Source organism: Callithrix jacchus, chromosome 1 (assembly GCF_049354715.1).
Source record: "Callithrix jacchus isolate 240 chromosome 1, calJac240_pri, whole genome shotgun sequence".
Taxonomy (NCBI): Eukaryota; Metazoa; Chordata; class Mammalia; order Primates; family Cebidae; genus Callithrix; species Callithrix jacchus.
Genome location: NC_133502.1, coordinates 186,665,189 through 186,692,553, shown reverse-complemented (window position 1 = coordinate 186,692,553; position 27,365 = coordinate 186,665,189). Strand labels below are relative to the sequence as shown.

At 47.0% G+C, this 27,365-nt stretch overlaps 1 long non-coding RNA gene across 6 annotated transcripts in view; it reads right to left on the bottom strand.

Moving 5' to 3' along the window:
• LOC144577264 (uncharacterized) overlaps nt 1-27,365 on the bottom strand; it is an 81,161-nt gene that overhangs the window by 23,121 nt on the left and 30,675 nt on the right. For 3 of the 6 annotated variants that reach the window (XR_013520674.1, XR_013520668.1, XR_013520672.1), the window contains exon 4: nt 112-27,365. This is a non-coding gene — a long non-coding RNA (uncharacterized LOC144577264). The remainder of the gene's footprint in view (nt 1-111) is intronic. The other 3 variants (XR_013520671.1, XR_013520669.1, XR_013520673.1) reach the window with 3 other exon arrangements.

Below are 27,365 nucleotides of genomic sequence, written 5' to 3'. Positions count from 1 at the left end.
CCTGTGTGCTGCCTCTAGCCACAGAGTGTGCCCTCATGCTGAGCACACACTCCACCAACTCTGAGCCCGCATGGCCCTGCCCAGCCCTCCTGGGACCCTCAGTGTTATCACCTGCATTTCACAGATGGACGCTGGGAAGCTGCTGGTCAAGTGTGAAACCCCAGAACAGGACTGAGGCGAACCCAGTTACTGGAGAGGGTTATTTAGCCAAGGTTGAGGACATACCTGGAAAAGAGATGCAACACAGTGGGGTCTGTGGCTACACTTTCTCCTTTGAGCAGGATTTTGAAGCCTTCAATATATACAGGGGGAAAGTGCACAGGAGAGGAAGGAGGAAAGAAAAAAAAAGAGGGAGCAGGCCAGGGGCAGGGGCTCACACCTGTAATCCCAGCACTTTAGGAGGCCAAGGCAGGTGAATCACCTGAGGTCAGGAGTTCGAGACTGGCCTGGCCAACATGGCAAAACCCTGTTTCTACTAAAAATACAAAATTAGCCAGGTGTGGGGGCACATGCCTGTAATCCCAGCTACTGGGGAGGCTGAAGCAGGAGAATCACTTGAACCTGAGAGGCGGAGATTGCAGTGAGCCAAGATCACACCCACTGCACTCCACCCTGGATGATAGAGACTCCATCTCAAAAAGAGAAAAAGGGGAAAAAAAGGGAGCATAGGGCCACATTCTTCTGAGGCTTTGATTCTGCTTCCTGAGTACACGTGTGGCACATGAAAAAGGGGTGAGTAGAGGAAACAGTCAGTTATGGATTCATCTTGCTCTCAGTAAATCTGTGCTTCACATACGATAAGCATAAATGCACAGGGGAAGTAGTCAGATATGCATTTGTCTCAGAGGGAGGGCGGGTGAGGGGGGATGACTTCTAGTCTTCTCTTGTCCTGTAGCACTAGTTAGCTGTTAATTCACAAAGTCAGGGTGAGGAAGGCCTCCCATGGAGACATGTGGCTTCTGTCTATAGAGCAACCTGCCCAAGGTCACACAGCAGACAGGTGGCAAAGCCCAGAGTCAAAGCTGGGTCTAGGCCAGGTGCAGTGGCTCATGCCTATAATCCCAGCACTTTGTGAGGTCGAGGCGGGTGGACTGCTTGATGTCAGGAATTTCAAGACCAGCCTGGCCAACATGGTGAAATCCCATCTCTACTTAAAATACAGAAATTAGCCGGGCGTGGTGGCACACACCTGTAATATCCCAGCTACTCAGGAGGCTGAGGCAGGTGAATCACTTGAAGCTGGGAAGTGGAGGTTACAGTGAGCCAAGGTCACACCATTGCACTTCAGGCTGGGCAACAGAGCAAATCCCCGTTTCAAAGAAAAAAAAAAGACTAATCTAGAGCAGGGAGGACTTGAGGGGTCAGAGGACAGGGCTGGGAATTCTCTGTGGAGAAGGAAAACCCAGGAAGCCATCCCAGGCAGTGGAGGGGAGCGGCGGAGGGGAGGGGAGGGCAAGGGCAGCTTTCTCTTTGGGAGGGGAAAAGAGAGACAGAGGCTAGAGACCTGTGGCCTGGCTGAGCCCCAGGGAAGGGGAGACAGTGACCTATGAGAAGCAAGACATACACCCAAGATGTGACTCCCAGCCAGACACAGCCTCAGCTCCACCTTCAGACACACCCACAAATGCAAGCACCCATGTCCTTGGAAATCGTGATTACATGCTCAGAGATGACAGCCAAGACTGTGAGGATCAGGTTGGGGGCAGCCTCGGTGGCAGCAACACCCCTGCCCTGCCCTGCCACTGCTACAGGACAGCTGCAGCCTCTGTGGCCTGACCAGCGGGGCCTCTCCTGGCACATGGGGTCCTAAGTATCTCTGCTGCCTCCTTCATTCTCAGGCCCAGAAGGACCAACCTGTGCCCTTCCTTCCTCACAGGACTACAGAAGACCTCCTAAAGGGAAGTCTCAGCAATGTCAGACCCAGGAGGGAGGGCAGCAAAGAAGGGACTGTGGCCCCATTCTTCAGATGAGAGAGCTGAGGCTGAGCCTGGAGAGACAGCTCCTCCATGGGCCCCCCAGGGTGAAAGCCAAGTTGGTCAAAGAACCTTCTTCCTGATGTCGGGGCTCACAGTCCACACTGCAATCCACACTGCTTTGCTCCCACCTTAGCAAGCTGAGCCTTCTTCCAGATACACTAGCTCCAGGGGTTGGCCACAGAAGGGAGTGTGCCTGGCACAGCCACTTTCTAGGTTGGGGCAAGCAAGAGAGAGACCCTGGGCTTGCCTCTACCAAGCACAGGCAAGCCTGGAAGGGTCGACATGAACCCAAAATGGAGACATGCAGTGGGGAGCGCGGGCCTGTCCCACATGATGGCTCTCACCTGCCAGTTTCCTGCCCACCAGAAGAAACCTCCTGACCTGAGCTGCCAATCAAACTCTTCTTCCAGAAGAGTTGAACCCTTGCCTGGAAACCAAAAGCCTGGGTTCTAGTTCAGCTCTGTTTCTGCTTCCTGTGTGACTCCAGAAGATCACCTGCCATCCCTGGGCTAGTCATCATCACCTGAATGGATGATGGTTGGGCCAGATGACCCCTAGGGCCTGCACTTTGGAGCCAGGGCAGCTCTGGGATCGTCCTCTTAGGGAACATCCAGCTGAAGTGGGCATCAGAGGTCAAGCAGTCTGATTGCCACTTCCCTGCTGCCCTGCAGTGCCCCAGGGCTTTCACCCTAAAGTAGCCTCCAGTCCACCACAGCAGCCTGACCCAGAAGCTCCCAACACATTTGATGGTGGCTGAGCCCCAAAACATCCTGGTAGAGATTTGCCAAATTATCCCCAGACAGAGCTTAAAGTCCTGTACCCACAGCATTTTTCCCCAAGACAGCCGACCCAGTCCCTCCCCGGCTGCTCATCCCACGCTACCTGTCTGCATTCCTCAGTGCTGCATTTACTCAACAAATATATCCTGTGCATCTGCAATGTGCCAGGCACTGTTCCTGCAGTTGGGGATACAGTAGTGAACAAGTGGACAAAATCTCTGTCCCTCCCAGAGCTGCTGCTCCAGTGAGTTAGTCAGAACTGACCGAGAAATAGTAGAGTGAGGCTATGACTTTCCACACCCTGCAAAATACACCGTCCTACAGCCGTGCATTCCTCAATGGTAGAGACTACATTTAATTACCCTTGATTCCCAGCACTGGTCCCAACACTCAAAAGACTTCATCAGTGAATGAATGGGAAGATAGATAATGAGTGAAGGACAAGTGAGTGGAAGGACGGTTGATTGTATAGATGCCCAGATAAATGGATGAATGAATAATGGAGAGATGATAGAATGAGGGATAAATGACAGATGGATAGATGAATGATGAACAGATGGATGGATGGATGGATGGATGCATGATGGGACGGGTATATAAGTGGATGGATGATGGATGGGTGGTTGGAGGAATGGATGATGGATGGATAGAGGGATGGATGATAAATGGATGGATGATGGCATGGGTATGTAAGTGGATGGATGATGAATGATGGATGGATGATGGATGGATAGAGGGATGAATGATGGATGGATGGATGATGTCATGAGTATATAAGTGGATGGATGATGGATGGATGGATAGATGGATGATGGGATGGGTATATAAGTGGATGGATGATGGATGGATGGATGGAGGGATGAATGATGGATGGATGATGTCGAGTATGTAAGTGGATAGATGATGGATGGATGGATAGATGGATGATAGCATGGGTATATAAGGGGATGGATGATGGATGGATGGATGGTTGGATGGATGGCGAGATGGGTAGGTGAGTGGATGGATGGATGGACAGATGATGGATGGATGCATAGATGATGGGTAGATGAGTAGATAGATAATGGATAGATGAATAAATGATTGATGGATGGGTGAATAGATGACAAATGGGTGAGTAAATGATAGATGGATGGATAGATAAGCACTTGGGAGGGTAGGCTAGGTGAACAGGACCAGTAAGCAGATAAATCAGCATAACCTTAAACCGCAGTATTGGGAGGTTGCATCCTTCAGGTGACTTCCATTGTGCTCTCAGGTGTTTAAAGTCTTTACCTCTCCAGAGCCTCATTCCTGTCCCAATCTCTCACAACAAAATGAGGGGCAGTCCGTTGTCACTGCTCTGCCTCCCTACCTACTCAAGGCCTTCTCCCAGAGTCCACAGGGGCCCAAAGTGGGTCCAGAAAGCCATGTCACAAGAGCTTCTATCCACTCCAGACCTGAGGCTAAGAGCCTGAGAGAAAGGAAGACGTTTCCCCATCGCTCCATACAGAGTCCTTGTGCATGGGAGGGCTGTGCTGAGCCACCGGGCTGCTTGCTCACCAGCTCACCGGCCCACCGGCTCACCCGCTCACCGGCCCACCGGCTCACCCGCTCACCGGCCTACCGGCCCACCCACTCACCGGCCCACCGGCTCACCCACTCACTCACTCACCGGCTCACCCGCTCACCAGCTCACATACTCCTTCTCTCCTTTTCCTGCCTGCTCTTTAATTGACTCATCTGCTTACTCAAAAACTACTAATATCCTCTGTGTGGGAAACTCAGGGAGACAGAAGGGAGATGAACCTTCCAGGGCCCCAGGCTCAGAGATCTCAACCAGAGCTAAGACATCATCCCCAAGAGAAGAGCCTTCTGGCTGGGAGGGTGGGATTTGGTCTGCATCTTGACACCAGCCTCTGGTTTGGGAAAAGCCCTGAAGGCAGAATGACATGAGAAAGTCTCAGGAGAAGGGAGACCTGTGTCTGGAGAAGGAAGCCCTTGGCAGCTGGAGCACCAGATGTGAGAAGACAGTGAAAAGAGCAGGGCTGGGAGGACCCAAATGTTGGGCAAGGACCTGACTCCTGTGGCACAGCAGCTGCTAGATGATGCAGGTCTGGGCTGCACCTGCCCTCCCGGCCACTGCATGTGCCACATCCCACCCACAGTCAAAAGCACATGGCAAGGCCTCACCCTGTGGCATCCCGGCTCCTGAGCTGCTGTAGATGCTGTTTGCTTCTTCCTTCCTTCTGTCCTGACTGAAGGCCACCAGCTGACTGTGGTTGACCCAGCTGAGCAGATCATACCATTTCTACCACATTTCTCTTCCACTGAAGTCAAAGAACTATCCCTGAGCAGCCCAGGGCTGGGAAGGAGACTGTCCAGCCATTTGCTTTGTCCCAAGAAGTGCCCAAGTGCTCTGTGCCCTGCAAGGCCAGTGATCCCGCTGCCTCCATCAGTCTGTGTCTCTGACCCTGGGCGTCACCTTTCCAGGGTCCAGGAACAAAGCCAAGATGACAGCTCCTCTTGGGGAACAGAGGGATGGTACAGGAGCACTCCCAGGTCCAAAGTCTCTTCCTGCTGCACCCTCAGTACCTTTGACTCCACCATTAGCGCCTGTTTCCTTAGGGGTCCGCATTGTCCTCTTTCTTTACCTACAAGTTATTTTTTTCTTTTTTTGAGACAGAGTTTTGCTCTGTCACCCAGGTTGGAATGCAGTGGCACAATCTCAGCTCACTGCCTTCTGCGTTCAAGCAATTCTCGTGCCTTAGCCTCCTGAATAGTTGGGATAACAGGCGCCCACTACCATGCCTGGCTATTTTTTGTATTTTTAGTAAAGATGGGGTTTCTCCATGTTGGCTAGGCTGGTCTCAAACTCCTGACCTCAAGTCATCCACCCGCCTCGGCCTCCCAAAGTGTTGGGATTACAGGCGTGAGCCACCACACCCGGCCTGAAAGAGCCACTGTGCCCAGACTTTATTTTCTTTTCTGTTTATCTCTAGGACCAAGTCCTCTACTCACTTCTGAGGAGGATGTCCAAACCTTCACGAGAGCCCTTGGAGAGCCTTTGAGTGGAGGAGTGGACACCAATTCAGGTGGCAAAGGTCACAACAGGCTTGGCCCTGGTGGGGCTGGGGCTTTGCGGAGCCGAGCCCGGAGCTGAGTCTGTGAATGGGGGATAGGCTCAGAAAAGGCAGTCTGACGGGGCCTGCTGAGGAAGAAAGGAGTTTTCCTGGAACTCTGTCCTCCACTTCTTCCTGAAGTCCAAACCTCCCCTGAATGGAGGAGGGGGAGCGGGAGGGGGAGGGGAGCAGGAAGCTGGTCCTTGCCAGCCTAGCTCAGGGTTGTCTGCCCTTTCCTGGACAAGCCCACCCAGACCAGGCTGCCCCCGTGGCCCCATGTGACACCTGTCTGGTCTCCACTTCCATGCAGTTTACCCTCTTGTATTCCAAGATGAAACCTCCACCTGGGTGCCCCTCAGGCACCTCTTCCCCAACATTTCACAGCTGAGCCCGACTCATTCCTCCTGGCCGGATCTCTGCTGTGCTGGGTCAGGGACGGCCCTGCCATCCCTCCAGGTCCTCTTGCTGGGATTCCTCCTTCTCGATTACCTCTTCTGGTGGACCCCGTGATGCTGACACCTCTTTGTGCTGCTTCCTCCACTTTGCCCTCACCACCCAGGCTCAGTCATCACCACCTATCACCTGGGCTTCAAGGCCTCCTCATGGTCTTCCTGCTGTCAGCCTCTCTTCCAATCCGTCCTCCACGCAGATCCCGAGTCACCTCTCCAAAATCCAAATCTCATGGTGCCCTCCCTCCCACATAAAAGCCTTCCATGGCTCCCACTGCCCTCAGGATTGTCTAAGTTCCTTGACCGACCCCCAAGATCCAGCTCCAATGAAACTCATCTCCCCAGAGATGACTCCACTGCCCAGCATTCCAGCCACACCACACTCCCCACATCAGTGGCCCTGCCCTGAGAACTGCTCCCCATCCCTCTGCCCCAGGTGCACTTTCCCTTCCTCTCCAAATCCTCTCTAGCACCACCTCCTCCAGGAAGTCCCCTGAGACTGCCGAGAGGATCAGAGTAACCTGCCACTCTTCAGGCCCCACTGGCTGGTTCACCTATCTCTGGGTACCTCCCACCATTGCCTCAACTCCCCTTCTGCCAGACTGTGAGCATCCATGGGCATTTTCTCTCCATGTCTAAACTCCTAATCCTGAGCCCAACACTGGGGCTGATACACAGGACACCTCAGTGTATAACTCCAACTAACATGGGAAGCATCAAGCTCACCCCTGGCCCAAAGAGGGCCTGCGATACAGGCAGAGGGGGCAGGGCCATCCCAGGTTCAGGGGATGCGCAGGTGAATTGGGTTGGCGGACACCTGGAGAAGCACCAAATCATCTGGGGGTGCAGAATCTATGCTGGAGGCCGGGGAGGAAAGGAACGGGTGACCACAGAAAGCTCCTTTCTCTGCTCCAGGCCTCCTCCATGTCCCCAGCCAAGAAGAAAAGCTGATCGTCCCAGCCCTGCCCAGTTCCCAGAGGCCCCATGGAGTGATGGCAACAATGAAGATGGTGATGGTAACAAAAACACTCAGTGCTGACACGTGCAGAACGTGGATGTCTGCCAGGGCTGCACTGCACACTGTGCTGACTGGATCCCAATCAACCGTCACCCTGTGGTTGGAGCCATTGCTGGTGTCCCCCTTCCAAAGGTGGAGTCATACAGCTTGAATAACCTGGCTGCTGCACAGTGGATGGAAAGCCTCAGTGTGTGTGGAGACCGTGCCTGGCAGAGGGTCCAAATCACCTGGAACTTCCACCCGGCATTTTGCTCCTGCATCTCCAGCCATCCCTTACCTCCCTCAGGAGCCCTCTGGACGGCACCTGCCTCAGCGCCCCCAATCCCTCTGTGGAGGCTTCCCTGACTGTGCCAGTTCCACTGACCACCAAAGTGTACTGTGCTCTTGCCCACGCCACCCCCAGCCATACCTTGCCAGATGCCAGGCCACCCCAGGCAAGACTGTCTCGGGTCTCCCCAAGGCAAGGGCTTCCTGGGTTGCCAGGCCCCTGCTGGTGCCCCTCACAGGATCCCAGCCCTGGGCCTTCCAGACCCACCTCTTCTTTGTAGGGGTGGTCGCCGCTGGCCTCTTCTCTGGCAGGACAGCAGAGTTCCAACTGGGGGCAGTGACTCTCCTGCCCATGAGAGGCACCATCTCCTTGGGGTAGGCATTCATGACTGGAACACAACCACAGGGCAGATGCTCAGGCCGAGGGGACGAGGAAAGCATCCAGGGCTTGGGATCCACATGTGGCCACATCCAGCTCCCAGTCACACTCCCTAGGACAGGAAGTTCACTTCTCTCTTCCCAGGTCACCAACCTTTCTTCAAGGACAAAGAAGCTGTCCCCAAAGCTTCCCCAGCCCCCTGCTCCAGCACCCCTGATGCTATGGACCGCCATGGTGATCCCGGAGAGATCCCCACACCCCCCAGCCTCTCTCAAGACACCATCTCCAGCTGACCAGTCCACAGGTGGACCCTGAGCACTAGCCCTGCTTTCTTGAGGTTCCTCTCAGACTTTGTGTTCAGAGCAGCTCTCAAAGGTTTGTCCTTCACAGAGCAAGATTATCACCTCCTTTGCTCTAGATGTTAGGCTTCTAATAACATAGCTTCAAGCTCCTCAGGTGTTTTGGATTCCACAGTGCCCAGGTGGTCTCTGCAGCCAACACAGCGATCATCTCCCCCACCCGCCCAAAGCTGCATGGAACCGGCTGATGGCTGGCTGTCCATGAGACTCACCTCTCACCTGTGGGGCACAGCTGAGTTCCCCGGCCCCAGGCGGAGGAGGCCGATCCCTCAGTCCAGACCTGCTTTACTGATGTTCCGTATGGGCTGAGCTCAGAGGGGTGTGCAGACTGGGGAAGAGGAACTGATACAGCTTCCAACAAGACCTGGAAAGATCTGACAGGCTGCTGTGTGGACAAGGGGCAGGCGAGCAGAGGGCACAGCCTGGGTGGGGGGTCAGGAGTGGCAGGTGTGGCAGGAGCTGCTGTGTGGACAAGGGGCAGGCGAGCAGAGGGCACAGCCTGGGTGGGGGGTCAGGAGTGGCAGGTGCGGCAGGAGCTGCTGTGTGGACAAGGGGCAGGCGAGCAGAGGGCACAGCCTGGGTGGGGGGTCAGGAGTGGCAGGTGCGGCAGGAGCTGCTGTGGCTGGAGAACCTGGGAGCTCGCAGGGACCCTGCCAGTGAAAGGAGTGCAGGCAGGTTGGGCCTCATGAAGTCTTCAAACGCCACAGAAGAGCTGTGGCTTTAGCCAGATGCGGTGGCTCATGCCTGTAATCCTAGCACTTTGAAAGGCTGAGGTGGGCAGGTCACCTGAGCTCAGGAGTTCAAGACCAGCTTGGGCAACATAGCAAAACCCCATCTCTACTAAAATACAAAAAATTAGCCAGGCATGGTGGTGCACACCTATAGTCCCAGCTACTCAGGAGGCTGAGGCAGGAGAATTGCTTGAACCCAGGAGATGAAGGCTGCAGTGAACGGAGATTGTGTCACTGCACTCCAGTCTGGGCCACGGAACAAGACTCTGACTCAAAAAAATAAATAAAATTTTATTAAACATTTAAAAAAAGCTGTGGCTGACCCCTGGGGGCTGCTAGGAGTTGGGTACAGGGGCTCAGGGGCTCTGGGTTACACAGGAGAGAGCAGGCTATGCTGGAGGGTGCAGGAGACCAGAAGCCAGGGGCCTGGAGGAGAATGCTATGGAGGCCATAGGGACAGGGAAGGGGGCAGCTGGCCACAGAGGGATGACATGGGTGGGGAAAGGGTTGTGTGAACAGGTAACTCTGCAGTCAGGGGGTGCCATTCTCAGCTTGAGTCACCCTCAGGGAACTCACCTGGAGACACACAGGTAGGGGAAGGAAGATGTATTCCTGTAAGAAGCCAGCCAGGTGGGGTGGAACTGGGGCCACTGGTCATCCTACCTCAATAGGAAGGCTTCCTGGAGGAAGTGTCTGGAGCTGAGCCAGGTGTCAGCAGGCTGGAGAGAGTCCCCTGCCCTCCAACTCAAAGGGAGCAGGCCCAGGATGGGGGTGGCAGTGGTGAGGAGAGCTTGGGCCCTGAAGATTGGGCACCAAAACCGGGCAGGGGAGCAGTCCTCGGGGAGGGAAAGCTGGGCACCAGCCCTGCCATGTGCAGTCCTGGCCTGATGAGGACGGGGCAGCCTCTGCAGCTTCCCCAGCCCCAAGTGGCCTGTGGTGGACTGAAAGGTTGGGATGCAACAAGCAAGGAGGAGGCAGAAGACGGACGTGTCTCTTGCCCCTCTTTGGACCTCGGGTTTCCTTTTTAAGGAGTGGGCCAAAAGGTCTCCAAGGACTCCATGGCCCTGCCAGCTGGTTGCTCTCTCCCTTCCCTGGGCCCACAAATGTACATGGCTCCGGGCAGCTGGGGCAGGAGAGGCTCAGAGAACCCTGGATGAGGGTGATGGAAGCTGTCATTAGCTTCCTGAGTCACCCCATAAACCCTATGTTCTCACCTGCTGGACTCTCATGCCCTGACCCTTCCTCTCTCTCCCAGTCCCTGACATTGAAATGGCTTTTCCTGGGGGACAGAGCAGGCCTCAGAGCCACAGCTGATGACTCAGCACCTGTGAGATGCTGGCCGGTCCCTCTCCCGCTGTGGGCCACCTCCTCCCATCCTGACTTCCATTACTCTCCTGTCCCAGAAAGCCACATCCCTGGGCTGGCCTAGGGATCCAGGAGCCTCACCTCTGCCCTTAAATGGGGGTGATACTGAGATGTCCTCCCTCCTTCCTTAGGATTCCCAAACCTCAGAAAAACGTGCCTGAGTCGGTAGAGACCTGTATCCTCACACAACCCTACAGCTGAGAGCTCACGGCTTTTCTTTTCCTGCTGGGGCCTGAGCTCCTTCCAAGCCTCCTCCCAAGGCCTATTGGCCAAGGGCAGACACAGCCCAGAGGACCCCTGGGCTCCCCAGGGGCCTTGGAGATCAACAGCTGCCTCGTGCAGGGGGGACTCACCTGGTGAGGTTCTGGGTGGTCGCGGCAACTCTTGCACTATCACCACATGTCTGGGACCCAAGGACCCCGGGTGGGACTGTGGCTGCAGCAGTGGGAAGCTGTCATGGCAGGCAGAGGGATGACTGGAATGAGGCATCAGAGGCAGAACTGGCTGGGCCACCTGCCCTAGGCTTCAGGTGGGCCATGCCCACCAGCCGCAGGTGCAGTGCCCTCCTGCCCACGTGGCCTGTGTGAGTCACCCCCATACCCACACAACAGTCTAACACCCACCAGGGAAAAGGCAGAGGAGGCACCAGATGCCAAGATCGAAGTTCTGGATCCAACTCGTCCAGCTCTGGCATTTGATGCTGGTCAGGTACATCCCATCACAGGCCTCAGTTTTCCCAGCAAGGAAATGGGAATCATAATACCTGCTTTCCGAGGATGCCATGAAGAGGGGAAGAGATCACAGGGGTGGGAGGGCTTAGTGGACGGTCAGCGCTCTGCTCTGTCCCCTGAGAGAGAATGCCTGGCTGACTTCAGGGCGCCTAGCCCCAGGACTCAGCCCTCATCAGTTTTTGTATGACCAGGCACGGTGGCTCACACCTTTAATCCCAGCACTTTGGGAGGCTGAGGCAGACTGATAACGACGTCGCAAGTTCAAGACCAGCCTGACCAACATGATGAAACCCCGTCTCTACTAAATTTACAAAATTAGCTGGTGCTGTGGTGGGCGCCTGTAATCCCAGCTACTCGGGAGGCTGAAGCAGGAGAATCACTTGGACCTGGGAAGCAGAATTTGCGGTGATCTGAGATCGTGCCACTGCACTCCAGCCAGGGAGACAGTGGGACTCCCTCTCAAAAAAACAAAAGTCAGTTCCTGGGATGAGGCCTTTTGGGGACAGAAGTCCCCATTTAACGCTTTCCACCAGCAGCCACGCTTCACAGGCCTCAGTGTCCACCTCATCCCTTCCTGGCTGTCTGACCTTCACAAGTCATTTCTCTGAGCCTCAATCTCATCTGCGAAATGTGCTTCATAAACCCACATTGCAAGGTTACCATGGGACTTCTGTGAGATGCTGGTGGATCCCTCTCCCACTGTGGGCCACCTCCTCCCACCCTGTAAGAGTAAGAGTACAAAGGGCCAGAGCAGGCTGGGCACAGTGGCTCACACCTGTAAGCCCAGCACCTTGGGAGGCTGGGGTGGATGGATCACAAGATCAGGAGTTCGAGACCAGCCTGACCAATGGTGAAACCCTGTCTCTACTAAAAATTCAAAAATGAGCCGGGCAGGGTGGTGGGTGCCTATAATCCCAGCTATGAGAGGCTGAGGCAGGAGAATCACTTGAACCTGGAGGCAGAGGTTGCCGTGAACTGAGATTGAACCACTACACTCCAGCATGGGTGACAGAGTGAGACTCTATTTAAAAGAAAGGAAGGAAGGGAAAGAGGGAGGGAGGAAGGAAGGAAGGAAGGAAGAAGGGTGAGCTAGAACAGGTCCAGTGTGTAGCAAGACCTCAGTGACCCATGTCTGCTCTTAGCTATCGTCATTTCTGTCATCTTGTGTCCTTCCAGGCACTGCTGGGGCAGCCTGTCTCTAAACCCAGAGCATGGCAGGAGGATGCTGTGCCTTCTCTCCTGGCCCAGGCTGCTGCTGCGAAGTGGGTGGTGCGAGGTCAGAAAGGCCCTGTCTGCCTCTCATCACTCAGGAACTGCACACCTGCTCCCCAGGGCAAGATGCGGGCAAGACCCAGCTGGGTCCCAGCAGGAAGTCCCTGCTGATGTGACTGGAGCTAAGTGCCTGACCGGGCAGGGAAATCCTTGCCTGTGAGCCTCTCAGTCCATCATCGCCACCTGCCTGGCCCAGGAGGTGGCCGGAAACAGGTCAGGCTCAGATACTGAGGGAAAGCAGGATGTGCAGTTGGTAAGGGTGGATCAGGCCTGCAGGTGTGGGTGAAGCAGGGGACTCTGCTTCTGCCGTTGTCAGGGGGTCCTGAAGCTCCAACTCACAGTTGAAATCTCATTACCATGCCTGAAACTCCGGGAAAGACTGAGTTGGGGCTGAGCACAGCCTCCCACCCCATTCCTTAAGTGCCCTCTCCTGACTCAGCCCCGTCCTGGCTTGCCTCTAATGGCCCAGGCACCTGGGGATGAGGCTGCATCCAGGTGTCAGTGCGTCCATTTTGCTTGTGTTTATACCATCTCTCAGAAGGCAGGTGGGAGCTGGTGAAAAACAGCCCATGTCTCCCACCCAGAGGTGTGCTCTGTGCCCAGCAAGGAAGAAGGGGAGAGGCAGCAGGAGCCAGGTCACCCCATGGAGCCACAGTCACTACTTAGGAAGCCCGAGCCCATCCCAGTCCCACCCCAAACACATGGGAGCAACTGCTTCTGCCCCTTGGCTGGTCTGCAGGGAACCCCATTTGACAAATCAAACCAAGAGAGCCCACAGGAGAGGCCGTGGCCAGGAGGCAGGTGGGCAATGTGGGATTCAGAACTGGAGAAGGCCGTGTCCACCCTCCGGGAACATGTGGCCACAGGGGACACAGGCTCAGGCAGGAACTGTGACCCACCAGGCATGGATCAGGACAAAGAGGGCTGAGACCCTCAGGTGGAAAGAAGTCCCTCTGATGGTGCAGTGGGTGAACTCAGGAAAGAGAAGCCTCTGCGGACTTGGAAGGAGGGAGGAGGCCACAGGAGAAAGCCATGCCAGCAGCAGCTCAGAGGCCAGGCCACAGCATGCACCAGGAGTGGCGAGAGGTTCGGGCAGTACACAGACTCAGTGGGCCAAGCAGAGACGAGCCACAAAGCCAGACTGCAGCCCACTGAGTGGTCCCAGGCCTCTGGGGCAGCCCTAACTCCTTAGTCCCACAGGGCGGTGTGGCCCAGCCTCAGAGGGCTCATGGCCTGTGGCTGGGTGGGGACGCTGTCACCAGCATGAGGGAAAGAAACAGAACCCCTGGTCTCAGCCAGCCCTCACAGCCCGCACCACCAGGGTTGTGCCTCTGCCTGTCTGAACTCTGGCTGACCCTTGCTGGGTGAGGTTTCTGTCCCGTGTCTGGCATCCACACAGCAGCCACAGGGGTGTGTGGCCTCCAGTCTGCAGGTGCCCACCTCTCGTGGCCCACCCCGATGGCCAGTGCACAGGTGACCTTAGTGCTCATCCCAGCCTCCCCGGTGCCTGGGAGCCTGAAAGGATGAAGGCGCTGCTGCCCGCCAGTGTCTGACTCCTCACTCCTGGTGACAGCCAGAAGCCATACTGTGCCCACCTTTCACCGTGAGCACAGATCCTGCACTGGCAGTGGACGGAATGCACAGAGCCTGAGAAGCAGCAGTTCCGAGAAGGAAACTTTCCACCTGGCACAAGCAGGGGTGATGGGGCTAGGGCCTCGGGTGGGAGGCCAGCGGGAGACAAAGAGGAAGAGGGCAGCCTCCAGGTATTCCTGCCCCAATCCCAGTCCCTCAAGGTCTTTCAGGCAGCACTGAGGTGCCACATGTGTGTCCAGCCACCAGACTGAGGTCAGAGCAGATGCCTTATCCAGCAGCCTCCATCTGTCTGACAGAGGGGCTCTCGCTGCCTCTGTGAAACACCCTACAGAGGACACACCTGGCGGCATTGAGCAGACCCTCCCACCCCCCGAAATTCCCAAATCCTGCAGACATCAAGCCAAGCAGGAAGCCCACGAGTTCCACCCCCACAGGGGTAGAAGGGGAAAGGGGCCTCTGCAGGATGGGGCCTAGCAAAGAAGGGCCGGCCCTTCACACACTCTAGGAAATGCCCTCCTTGGTGCAGTGAGGAGAGAGAGGGCAGCCAGGCAGACTTCCCTGACCCCGACAATGGCCGGGAGAGGGTCCTGGAGCTACCCAGGAGAGTTCAGCATCTGCCCACAGTGGATTCTGGGTGTGGCTCATCCTGCTTCCAGGTGATGGAGGAAAAGATGTGAAGACAGAGAGAGCAACAGACTTGGCGGGGGGCTGCCAAGAGAGATTTGAAGTGCTCTCATCACACAAAAAGCGAGGCATTGCATGTGCTGGACAGCTTGATGTGGCCCTTCCACATGATACGTAAATCAAAACGTCACACTGTATGTTGTTAATATATATAATTTTAATTTGCCAATTAAAAATAAACTTAAAAAGCACAAATACATGCATCAATAGCCTGATTTAAAACAACTTTTTTTGTTTCATTACTGTTTTTAGCATTTTGTTTTATAAAAACGTTAGTAAAGAAAAAGAACAGAGACTGGGCATGGTGGCTCACGCCTGTAATCCAAGGACTTTGGGAGGCTGAGGCAAGTGTATCACCTGAGGCCAGGAGTTTGAGACCAGTCTGACCAACATGGCGAAACCCCATCTCTACTAAAAATACAAAAATTAGTCAGGTGTGGTGGTGCAAGCCTGTAGTCCCAGCTACTCAGGAGACTGAGGCAAGAGAATCACTTGAACCCAGGAGGAGGAGGTTGCAGTGAGCTGAGACTGTGCCACTGTACTCCAGCCTGGGTGACAGAGCAAGACTCCATCTCAAAAAGAAAAAAAAAAAGAAAAAAAACCCAGAAAAGCGAAAAAGGAATATGATCAGAGCAAAAGCGTAACGTGCTATAGTGTAAACGCATACAACACATTTGTCAATGCTAGTAAGTCTAAATGAAACAGAGAGAAAGAAACAGAAAAAAGAGGAGGAAGACAATGACCACTACCTACATATTAGAATGACCAAAACCCAAAACATTGACAGTGTCAAATGCTGTGATGGGGGAATGGAGGCAGCAAACTGCATTGCCATGTACGTACCTAGGCAACAATCTTGCATGTTCTGCACATGTACCCCAGAACCTAAAGTGCAATAATACACACACACACACACACACACACACACACACATAACAAAATTTAAACCTTAAAAAAAAGATAAGGTCAAACCAAAAGCTTTTGGACAATCAAGTTCAGTCTTAAATTATCTCAATAACTGATTAGCCAAAAATGATCTTTATGTACCCCAAATTCCTGCTGGATGAAAAGTCAAATCTTTTTGAAAAGAGAGAACAAATGTATAGACACTATAATTTTTTAAAATATAGCATGTGGCATTTAATCAAAAGTCAACAGGCATGTCCAGAAAAACAACCAACTTAATAAAAAATAAAGAGAAAATTTAATCAAAAGTCAACAGGCATGTCTGGGAAAAAAACCAAATTAATAAAAAATGAAGAGAAACAACAGACAATAAAACAGGAAATTCAGATATTGGAGTTATATAAAACAGTCATTAAAACAATTGTGATAGATGTTTAAGAAAATGAATAACAAGATAAAGAAATTCACCAGTGAATAACTAAAGTCTAATTATCATTAATTTTTTTACTAAATAATTTAACTTTTATTCTTTTTCAAAGTGATCCATAATTGTTAAAAGTCAAATAATTTGTCATGCAGAAGAATTAAAAAATAAATGTAAGACAGTTCTAAAAGTTCAATCGTACAAAACAAAGTTCTCTCTTCCATCCTCCTCCATTTCTTTTCTCAAAGATTACACCCTTCATCTAGTTACCTTTTTACATATGTATATCCATATTTCTAAATAAGTGATTTTAAATATATGTCGATTTTCTTTTCTGATTAAAACTTCTAACTTAAGGATGAAGATATAATACTCGTTTCTCCAATCCACACACATACATTCTGTCCTGATTGTCCCATATATGATTTTTAGTTTGATCTCTATTATGCTAAAATTTATTTTTTTATTTTATTTGTTCTCAAGATGAAGTTTTGCTCTGTCACCCAGGGTGGAGTGCAGTGGCACAATCTTGGTTCACTGCAACCTCCACCTCTAAGGTTCAAGTGATTCTCCTGCTTCAGCCTCCTGAGTAGCTGGGATTACAGGTACTCACCAACACACCCAGCCATGTTTTTGTGTTTTTAGTAGAGAGGGTTTTATTATATTGGCCAGGATGGTCTCGAACTCCTGGTCTCAAGTGATTCATCTGCCTCAGTCTCCCAAAGTGTGGGATTTCAGTTGTGAGCCACAGTGCCCAGCCAAAATTTATTTTTAACACAGAATAAAATAGTAATTCGGGAACCAACTAATAAATAAATAAAATACACTCAGGAGATATGCTGAAAGCAAATTAGACACAGCAGAAGAGATTAGTGAACCTTAAATAGGTCAGTAAAAACATATCCTGCTAATGTGTGAGGAGAGGCAAAGGTGGGCACAGAGAAAAGAATAAGAGAGAATCAGAGCACAGTGAATGGTCAAACACGTAACTGAGACCTGAAAAGGAAAGGGGAGGAAGAGTGGGATGAATGCAATACTGGCTGAGAATTTTTAAAACCAATAGACATAAAGTCACACATTCAGGAAGTTTTATAAGCTCTAAGTAGGGTATGTGCAATGAAACCCACATGAAAGCAGTCATCATTGTATTTCTAAAACCCAAAGACAAATCATTAAAAATCAACCAGGCCCCCTCTGCTTCACACACACATACACCTTTGAAAGGAACAATTCACCAGATAGACGACTTGTCAACAAAAATTTTTAAAAAGCTAGTACAACTTACAGTCATTGGTATCATCTTTGGTTCACTAAAAGAAAATAGCTATCCACTAAATTCTGAACATAGTGCACACGTCCACTAAATAGAAAACTGAGCAATTTTTGCTTCTATGTTACTAGGTTGGTGCAAAAGTAATTGCAGTTTTTGCCATAGAAAGTAATGCAGGTAGGGCACAGTGGCTCATGCCTGTTATCTCGGCACTTTAGGAGGCCAAGGCAGGTGGATCACTTGAGAGGTCAGGATTTGGGGACAAGCCTGGCCAACATGGTTAGACCCTGCCTCCATTAAAAATGCAAAAATTAGCCTGGCATGGTGACAGGTGCCTATAATCCCGGCTACTTGGCAGGGTGAAGCAGGAGAATTTCTTGAACCCAGGAGGTGGAGGTTGCTGTCAGCAGAGATCACTCCAGCCTGGCAACAGATCAAGACTCCACCTCAAAAAAAAGGTATTTGGGGTAACCTCATTTATCTTTGCAGCAACCAACATAATAAGTTAGTTTCCCTCCCACTATTAACAATTAGAAACTAATTGTTTCTAATTAGTTTTCTAATTTGTTTAATTAGAAACTAAACAAATGTACAAATTGTTTTCTGTAATTGGACAACAGACAGTACGGAGCTGTGGTCCATGTGAGAAGAGAACAAATTACATGTTTCCTGTGACAGCCCAGCTTTCTATCTGGAGATATTCTTAGTATCACTGTAGAGGAAAAGGAAGCCAAACATAACACAGCGTTCTCAGTAAATTGAGGAATCAGAGTTCATGGAGGCTTAGGTAGCTAGATTTTGGGGGACAGAGAACTGGAGAGGAAAAGTCTACACAGATAAAAAGGTAGTAATTTTTTATTAAGATTTCTTTAAGTTCCTAGCTGACAACTAAGATGTGCATAGAAAGACTAAAATCCCATGCACCTAGGAGGAGAGCAGTTGGTGGAGAGGTGTAAGTCGAGCAATTTCTAGATGTAAGAAACTACTGGAACACAGGCAAGTTCTGATGATCCTGAGTGAGAAAACCCATTGAACACCCGGGGGGTACAAGAGAGCCCATAGGTAGATGGCATCTTCCTGGCAGCAGAAATAAACTAGCTCTAGAATAACAGCTGTTATGAGGCTTGACCTAACAAAGTTTAAAAGCAAACAACTGGATCAAGCTGATTCCCAAGTTGCTTATCAAATTCCTAACAAAGAAACTTCAAAACTCGGCAGAGGGCAAAATCAAAATTCAGAAACTTGACAACATACCACCCACAGTGTCCATGGAAACAGAAGCAAAAATAATGATGGTAATGAAATCTGCAGAAAGAAGTTTTCGAGCAGCTGTTAGAAATATGTTCAAGGATTTAAAAGCAAACTGTGAACAATAAAAGAATGCATAGAAACTATTTTAAAAAGAAGCAAATAAAATTGTAGTGTGAAAAATATATTTAATGTGAAAAAGCTATTGAGGGGTTAGCATAACATTAGGTATTGTAGAAAAATGAGCGAGTTTGAAAGCATAATAGAAACTGAAGCAGAGGAAGAAAACGCGCTAAAAAAACTTAAAAAACTTTGATGATACGTGGGACAATAACAAGTTGCCTAACATATATTTAATTTTAAAACCTAAAGCGAGAGAAAAAGAGAGACTCTGTGCATGTGGGGGGGGTGTGTGTGTGTGTGTGTGTGTGTGTGTGTGTGTGTGTGTTTGTGTGTGTGTGTGTGTGTTGGGAAGTTTAAACAAAAAAAGTGTTTGAATAAAATAGTGGCTGCTACTTCTCAATTTGATAAAAGCCTAAATATACAGCTCCACATGACACACCTTGCTCCAGGAAAGATACAGAAAATACACACCAAGCAAGCTACCTTATAATTTAATTACTGAAAACAAATGATAAAGAGAAAAATCTTACAGTACCCAGTAAAACAAGTTATATCAGAAGAACAAAGAGATGACTTAATACTAACTTCTTTTAAGAAACAATACAAACCAAAAGGCAATGGAACAATATTCATAATGTGCTGAAATTGAAAACAAAAGAAATACCTAGAATTGTCATTGTGGTTAGGTCTCTAATGTGTAGTGATGTTGAGCATTTCATATGCTTATTGGCCATGTATATGCCTTCTTTTAAAAACTGTTTGTGTCCTTTGCCCACTTTGTTATGAGGTTGTTTGCTTTCCGCTTGTTAATTTAAGTTTCTTATAGATTCCGGCTATTAGCCCTTTGATAGGTGCATGGTTTGCAAATATTTTCTCCCATTTTGTAGGTTGTTTGTTTACTTTGTTAGTTTCTTTCACTTTGCAGATGTTCTTTAGTTTAATTAGGTCCCATTTGTCAATGATTGTTTTTGTTACCATTGCTTTTGGCATATTTGTCATGAAATCTTTGCAAGACCTATATCCACAATGGTATCTTCCAGGTTTTCTTCTAGGGTTTTTATGGCCCCATAAACCCTTTAGGTTTTAAGTTTAAGCCTTCAATCCATCTTGAGATGATTTTTGCATAGGGTAAAAGAAAGGGGTCCAGTTTCAATCTTCTGCATTCACTAGCCAGTTATCCCAGCAACAGTTAATGAAAAAGGAACCCTTCCACTGTGAAAAGCCATTTGGAGATTACTCAAATTATGTATAGCAGAACTAGTATGTTACCCAGCAATCTATTGGGTATATACCCAAAGGAATATGAATCATTCTACCATAAAGTCCTATGAATACGTATGTTCATCACAGCACTATTCACAATAAAGACATGGAATCAACCTAAGTACCAGCAATGGCAACTGGATAAAGAAAATGTGGTACATATACACCATGAAATGCTATGCAGACATAAAAAAGAATGACATCAGGTCTTCTGCAGCAGCATGGATAGAGCTGGAGGCCTTTATCCTAAGCAATCTAATGCAGAACAGAAAAGCAAATACTGCATGTTCTCACTTATAAGTGGGAAGTTAACATTGAGTACACATGGACAGAAAGAAGAGAGCAACAGATGCCAGGGCCTACTTGAGGATGGAGTGTGGAAGAAGGGTGAGGATCAAAAAACTACCTATCAGATACTATGCTTATTACCTGGGTGATGAACTAATCTGTAAACTAAACCCCTGAAAGACTCAACTTACCTATATAATTAACCTGCACATATACCCCTGAAACAAAAATGAAAAGTTAAAAGATAAAAAGATAAAAGCTTCAACCCCAATGTTTTAAGATTCTAACTTACATAGCTAGAAAGAGAAGAGCAAATTAAAGTGAAAGAAGATGGAAGGAAGAATAGGAGAAATAAAATTTAAAAATAGATAGAGAAAAATGAATTAAAATTTCAAAAAATTAATAAATCTGTAGCTAACTTGATTTTAAAATATGGCAAAAATACAAATTACCAAGATCAGGCATCACTATATATCTTAATAGTATTAAAAATTACGGGAATATTATAAAATGATGTTATGACAAAAAATGGACAATTTAAACAAAAGAGAAAAATTTCTTTAAAAACACAAATTACCAGCTGAGCACACTGGCTCACACCTATAATCCCAGAATTTTGGGAGGCCAAGGTGGGCATGTCATGAGGTCAGAAGTTTGAGACCACCCTGGGCAACATAGGGAAATTCCATCTCTATTAAATATACAAAAAATTAGCCAGATGTGGTGGTGGGCACCTGAAATCCCAGCTACTTGAGAGGCTGAGAGACGAGAATCACTTAAACCTGGGAGGTGCAGGTTGAAGTGAGCCAAGATTGCACCACTGCACTCCAGACTGGAAAACAAGGGGAGACTATGCCTCAAAAAACAAAAAAAAAAAACAAAAAAAACACATTGCCATGTATGTACCTATGCAACAATCCTGCATGATCTGCACATTTACCCAAGAATCTAAAGTACAATAAAATATATATTTAAAAAAACAAAACAGATTACCAAAAAAGATCCAAAGAGATATTGAAAATTGGAATATTTCTACATCTTTTAAAGAATTTGAATTCATAATTAACCTCTGATGCCCTCAGAACATGAACACATTTCTTTTGTGCCCAGATGGCTTCTCTGGTGAATTCAAACATTTAATGAAAATAAAACGCTTTCATAAAATACAGTGGGAACACAGCACAACTCGTTTTATGAGGCTACTGTCTCTCTGTTACCAAAATCAGAAACAGACAATACCAAAACAAACAACGAAAATGAATGCAAAAGAAACCATATTAGCAAACAGAACCCGGCAATATATAAAAAGGATAAGACATCTTGACAAGTTGGAGCATTTTAAGTCAAAGTTAGTTTAAATTTTGAATTCTAAAAGATAAAATCAATGTAATTTATTTATAGAAGAAAAAATTGCTATCATCCTAATTCATTCATGAAGCGTGAATGAATTCATAAATTTGACAAAATGCAACCTCTATTCACCATGAAAACTTAGAAAAGTAGGAATAAAAGGGAACTTCTGCATCCTGTTAAAGGGTACTACAAAAAACCTACAGTTAACATCAAACAAAATGGTTAAAAATTGAATGCTTTCCCTGTAAAATCAGAAAAAGGGCTCCTACTGAACATTTGTTGGAGGCTGCTCAGTTCCTTCATGGGAGCAGAGTGGCTTTTGCCATGACTTTAGCCTTTTCTGGCCTCCCCAGGGCTGTGCCTGTCTTAGGTTGCTCTCATCTTTCAGAGTGTCTTACCCATCACTGGCTAACCAGCCATCCACCTGGGGGCACAGAGGCAACTTGCTTGCCTGTGAATTATGCTGCTGGTGCATCTGCTCCTAGTGCTGCTCGGTTCCTTCATGGGAGCAGAGTGGCTTTTGCCATGACTTTAGCCTTTTCTGGCCTCCCTGTGGCTGTGCCTGTCTTAGGTTGCTCTTATCTTTCAGTGTCTTACCCGTCATTCGCTAACCAGCCATCAACCTAGGGGGCACACAGGTAACTTACTTGCTTGCCTGTGAATTCTGCTTCTGGTGCATCTGCTCCTAGTGTTGCTTGGTTCCTTCATGGGAGCAGACTGGCTTTTGCCATGACTTTAGCCTTTTCTGGCTCCCCACGGCTGTGCCTGTCTTAGGTTGCTCTCATCTTTCAGAGAGTCTTACCCATCTTTCGGTAACTAGCCATCCACCTTGGGGGCACACAAGCAACTTGTTTGCCTGTGAATTATGCTGCTGGTGCATCTGCTCAGAGTAAGAATTTAGCCTTTGCTGGCCTCGCCGCGGCTATGCCTGTCTTAGGTTGCTCTCATCTTTCAGTGTCTTACCCGTTACTTGCTAACCAGCCATCAACCTAGGGGGCACACAGGCAACTTACTTGCGTGTGAATTATGCTGCTGGTGCATCTGCTCCTAGTGCTGCTCGGTTCCTTCATGGGAGCCGCCTGGCTTTTGCTATGACTTTAGCCTTTGCTGGCCTTACTGGTGGTGTGCCATTCTTAAGTTGCTCTCATATTTCAGAGAGTCTTTCCCATCATTGGTTAACCAGCCATCTGCTTGGCGGGCACACAGGCAACTTACTTACTTGCCTGTTCATTTTGCTGCTGGTGCATCTGCTCCTAGTGCTGCTTGGTTCTTTCAGGGGAGGAGACTGGCTTTTGCTATGCTTTAACCTTTGCTGGTCTCCCTGTGGCAGTGCCTGTCTTAGGTTGCTCTCATCTTTCAGAGAGTGTTACCCATCATTGACTAACCAGCCATCCACCTTGAGTGCACATTTTTGGCTTTTCTCTTGGAGAGAAGCATGAGTAAGCTAGTTAGGAGTTAAACCTAGAGTTATTTCCTGCCTCTTTTGCTTTTGCCTAGCTAGGATTTATATATTACACCCTAGCACGTTATTTTACAAGTTATATTTAAGGGTTAGCCTGTTTACTTCATCCTCACACATCTGTGTTTTATAAGCCACATAGAAGGTGAGGAAGGGTAGAGATAGGAAAGGAAAATACCCTATAAAATACTTATGTCAATTTAATGGCCTTCTGCCTTTTTATGAGATAAGCTTTTTTCTGTGGGTAATGGCTGATACCTTTTTAGTGCCATTATATGTGGTGTTCTGTCACCACTGCCTCTATGGTCAACTGTATACTCCTAAACAGGAGTGGCAATAAACAAGGGAGTACGAGACAGCACCTAATATAAGTACTATGCTCCCTATGAGAGTCTTGAATTTGCCCAAAGGATGGGAACCATCAACCAAAAATAGAGTCTGAAGTTCAACCTTTTCCAGGTTCAGACTGGAACATGGGTATAACTTTCTCATCTTAGCAGTGATTTCCACAACTACCCGGCCATTGTTGTTAGCTTCTAAACAACAGTTAAATTTATCACAGACTCTTCCTTCTGAGGCCAGCAGATCATCTAATACTAGTCTCTTTTGACAGACTGCATTTCTTACTTGTGTAGATTGTACAGCTATCAAATCTAAAGCTTTAGATGTTTCATTGGTTATAATTTCTAAGACTGCTTGTAATCCGATAATACAATTAATCATGTAGATGGGAGTATGATATCCCCACATCCCATCTTGTGCCCAAGAAGCCAAACCATAATTATTCTCTCTGGAGGCCAAACTGTATATCTCCAATCACCGATTTGACATAAGCCTCAGGCTAGATCACAATATGAGGTGTGAAAGTTTTCTGTGTGTGTACACTTATCTGCATGTGCTCATGCATATACACACACACACACACACACACACCCGTGCATGTGCATACAAATATAATGACAGAATAAGGAAGGCAGGGGAGAACAGACACACGTGAGTAACATTGTTTAGTCCACCAAACAAGGCCACTAGGATTTCATTATTTGTAGCCAGGACTTTCAGGCACTGGGATGGGTTATTAAACTTGATCCTAACTTTTTTCTATTAGACTGAGCTTTCTTTTGACCATTTTAACGTCTGAAATCAATATATGTAAAGAGAATCTAGGTTCTCCTAGTGGCCTTGTTTGATCTTTTCGAAAAACTACTTCCTGGATTTATTGATTTTTTGTGTCTCTATCTCCTTCAGTTTTGCTCTGATCTTAGTTATTTCTTGTCTTCTGCTAGGTTTTGAGTTTTTTTTTAATTTACTTCTCTAGCTCTTTCATTTTTTTTTTTTATTTATATATCCCTTTTTAGGTCCACTGCTCATTTGCTCCTAGTGACAGAAACAACTTTTCTGGGAAGTGAGTAAAAGAGTAAGTGTTGGAGCCATACTGAAAATATTGATTTTGGATCAGTGAAGTCTTCAAGTAGAAATTCTCATGTGCCTAGTTCTCTGTGGTGGGATGGGTCCAAGAGTCAAAATTTATGATGAGCCTAAAAATAGGAGCAAATGAGCAGTGGACCTAAGAGTTTGCTTTTTTAGGGGAGGATATACAGTATCTCTCTTATCTCAAACATGTATTCTGTTTGATACTCTTTCCTGACAATTGTGGATGTTAAATATTTCATCCTTTTTTTGAGGGGAAAGAATCATATGAGCATATGTGGAAAATATCACAATGCAAAATGTAAAGTAAAAATTTCCAGGAGCACACTATTAATTTATTCCCCAAATAATACATATTTCCTCTGTGCTGGAGATAAGTCAGTGATCAAGGAAGGCAAGATTTCTGCACTCCTGGAGGTTATATTCTTAAGCAATCTCTGAGTATAATGAGGACCAACACTATAGATCTATAGTTACGAGATGGTGTCTCTATGTAAAAAGAACAATAATAATAGATTTAGTTATGTACTAAGTGCCAGCTGCTAGAGCTTGAATAATTACAAAGGGGAGGGAGAAATTATTTCATGCCGCAGAGTTGTATGATTAAAGCATTACTGCAAGAATGCAATGAGAAGTGGACTGGTTTGCCTGAAGTCCAGGGGTTGTATATGGGAATAGTTGAGGACATTTGAGAGATAGATAAGGAACCACTGAAAACTTGTGAGCAGGGAAGTGACAAGATAAAATTGATGATGACACAGTAAACATAGAATCTGTGTTGTGGTTATATCCCCTTTATCTTTTTTTATTGCATCTATTTGATTATTCTCTCTTTTCTTTTTTATTAATCTGGCTAGTGGTCTGTCTATTTTGTTGATCTTTTTGACATTTTGTAGCCTGGCCCAGAAAAACAATACCCAGACCTGCCTCCACATTTAGTCACCCATTATTACTAATAACCTGATTATTTCTTTCTTAGTGATCATACAGGTACTATATTTATTAAATCCTCTTCTTCCAATTCCTCAAAGAATGCTTTCATTGAATGAGTTTTTCTCCCACCTTTTACAGAAAGGACCCATAAAAATAATCTCATTAAACAATTTCTGCCTCAGTCCTATAAAATAATAATTCAAGATATTGGTTATAGGTTGACTTAATGTCATTTCTACACATTAGATTTCTGCATGTCCTTTATGTCCTGTTTTAAAAGAGAGTTAATTTTGCTTAGGGAAAAATTTCATCTCTGTAGATTTACATGTGGGCACTGGGCTGCCAGAAAAAAAACTATCAAATAATTATTTTGTTTGGAGTGTTCAATCTGAGAAACTTTAGAAACACACATTTTCCCATACTATAATCAACTCATTTCTGTTGCATATTATGTATCTCTTCTGCCTTCTTTGGTTAGATTCTGTTTTAACCTTCTGTGTTCTATCTTTCATGGTGTTCTGATTTCTAAACTACATCAAGTATGGAGTGTAAATATTAAACTACATCAAGATGGAGTGTAAATATTAAAAATAGGATGTCACATTAGCCTCTTAAATTAACAAACAGAAAAGTGATTCTAATTACAGATTTATAATTGCAGCTATATTAAGAGATCAAGGTGAAGTTAAATACGCACATGCAACATCAACCCCAAACTGCCTATTACAAGGAATATCTAGGCAAGAAAGATCATGGCATCATGAAATTTACTTGGAGAAAAAAAAACTGAATAATTCAGAATAAATGTAGTCATAAATGTCTTTAAAATATCTCCATAAAATTTAACTTATAACTAAATAATAGTACCTTCCATAACTTACTGAAAGCTATTGAAAATGTAACTCAGACCAGCATGAGATATATATTTGAATAATACATTTTAAAACAAGGAGTGTGTGTCAGCTTTACCTTAAATTCAGCAAGACAGAGATACAAAATAAATTCATATAAATCTTGAAAAATCTAAAGAAAAAAATTCAAGTCACAATTTAGTGCTAACCATGATACTTCTCTATAGTCAATGGCACCAGTGATACTTGTGTTATCCTTTCAATCCAAAGCCTAAACTTGTTACGATCATTGGAACCTACCTATTTCTTCAATGAGTACACTTGTAGCTACTTGAAAAAGAGGCCTCATACATTGCTTTATATAAAATATAATTCACTGATGGGAAAATGGTTTCTATAAACATAGCCACTTACATTTCTACCTTCATTCCCAACATTTGTGAAATATTTGCCACCCACTAGGCCTCCCAATTTTGTTTTTCAGTGTTGATTTTAAAATAGTTCAGTAGTTTTAAAGTAGGTGACCATTAAAAAGGTGAAAAGGAAAGCTAAAGATTGATAAAAGTTGTCTAAGATTGCCCTTGAGTCATGTTTAAATAGGACCAGAAGCAAGATTTAAGAGTTTAGAATTTCTACCTTTTATCTGCATTATACCTAGAAAACAATCTAGAAAAAGTGGGAAACAGGTTTTCTGCTAAGCTTCAAATCACACATCTCTGAGGCAACAGTGACATGGGCTTGTTTGGAATCAGAAAAATTTGTGGCATGTAGAACTATCAAAGAAAAATATTTTAGAGTATTCTTATCCAAAATGCTTGGGCCAAGAAATGTTTTGGATTTCTGATTTTTTCAGATTTGGAAATATTTACATATACATGAGATGTCTTGGGAACGGAACCCCAAACTAAACGTAAAATTCAGTTATGTTTAATATATACCTTATACATATAGCCTGAAGTTAATTGTACAAACTATTTTAAATAATTTTGCGCATGAAACAAAGTTTGTGTTAAGTACTCACAAGTGGAATTTCCTACATGTGGTGTCGTGTTGGTGCTCAAAGATTTTCAGATTTCGGAGCACTGTGGATTTCAGATTTTCATATTAGGAAT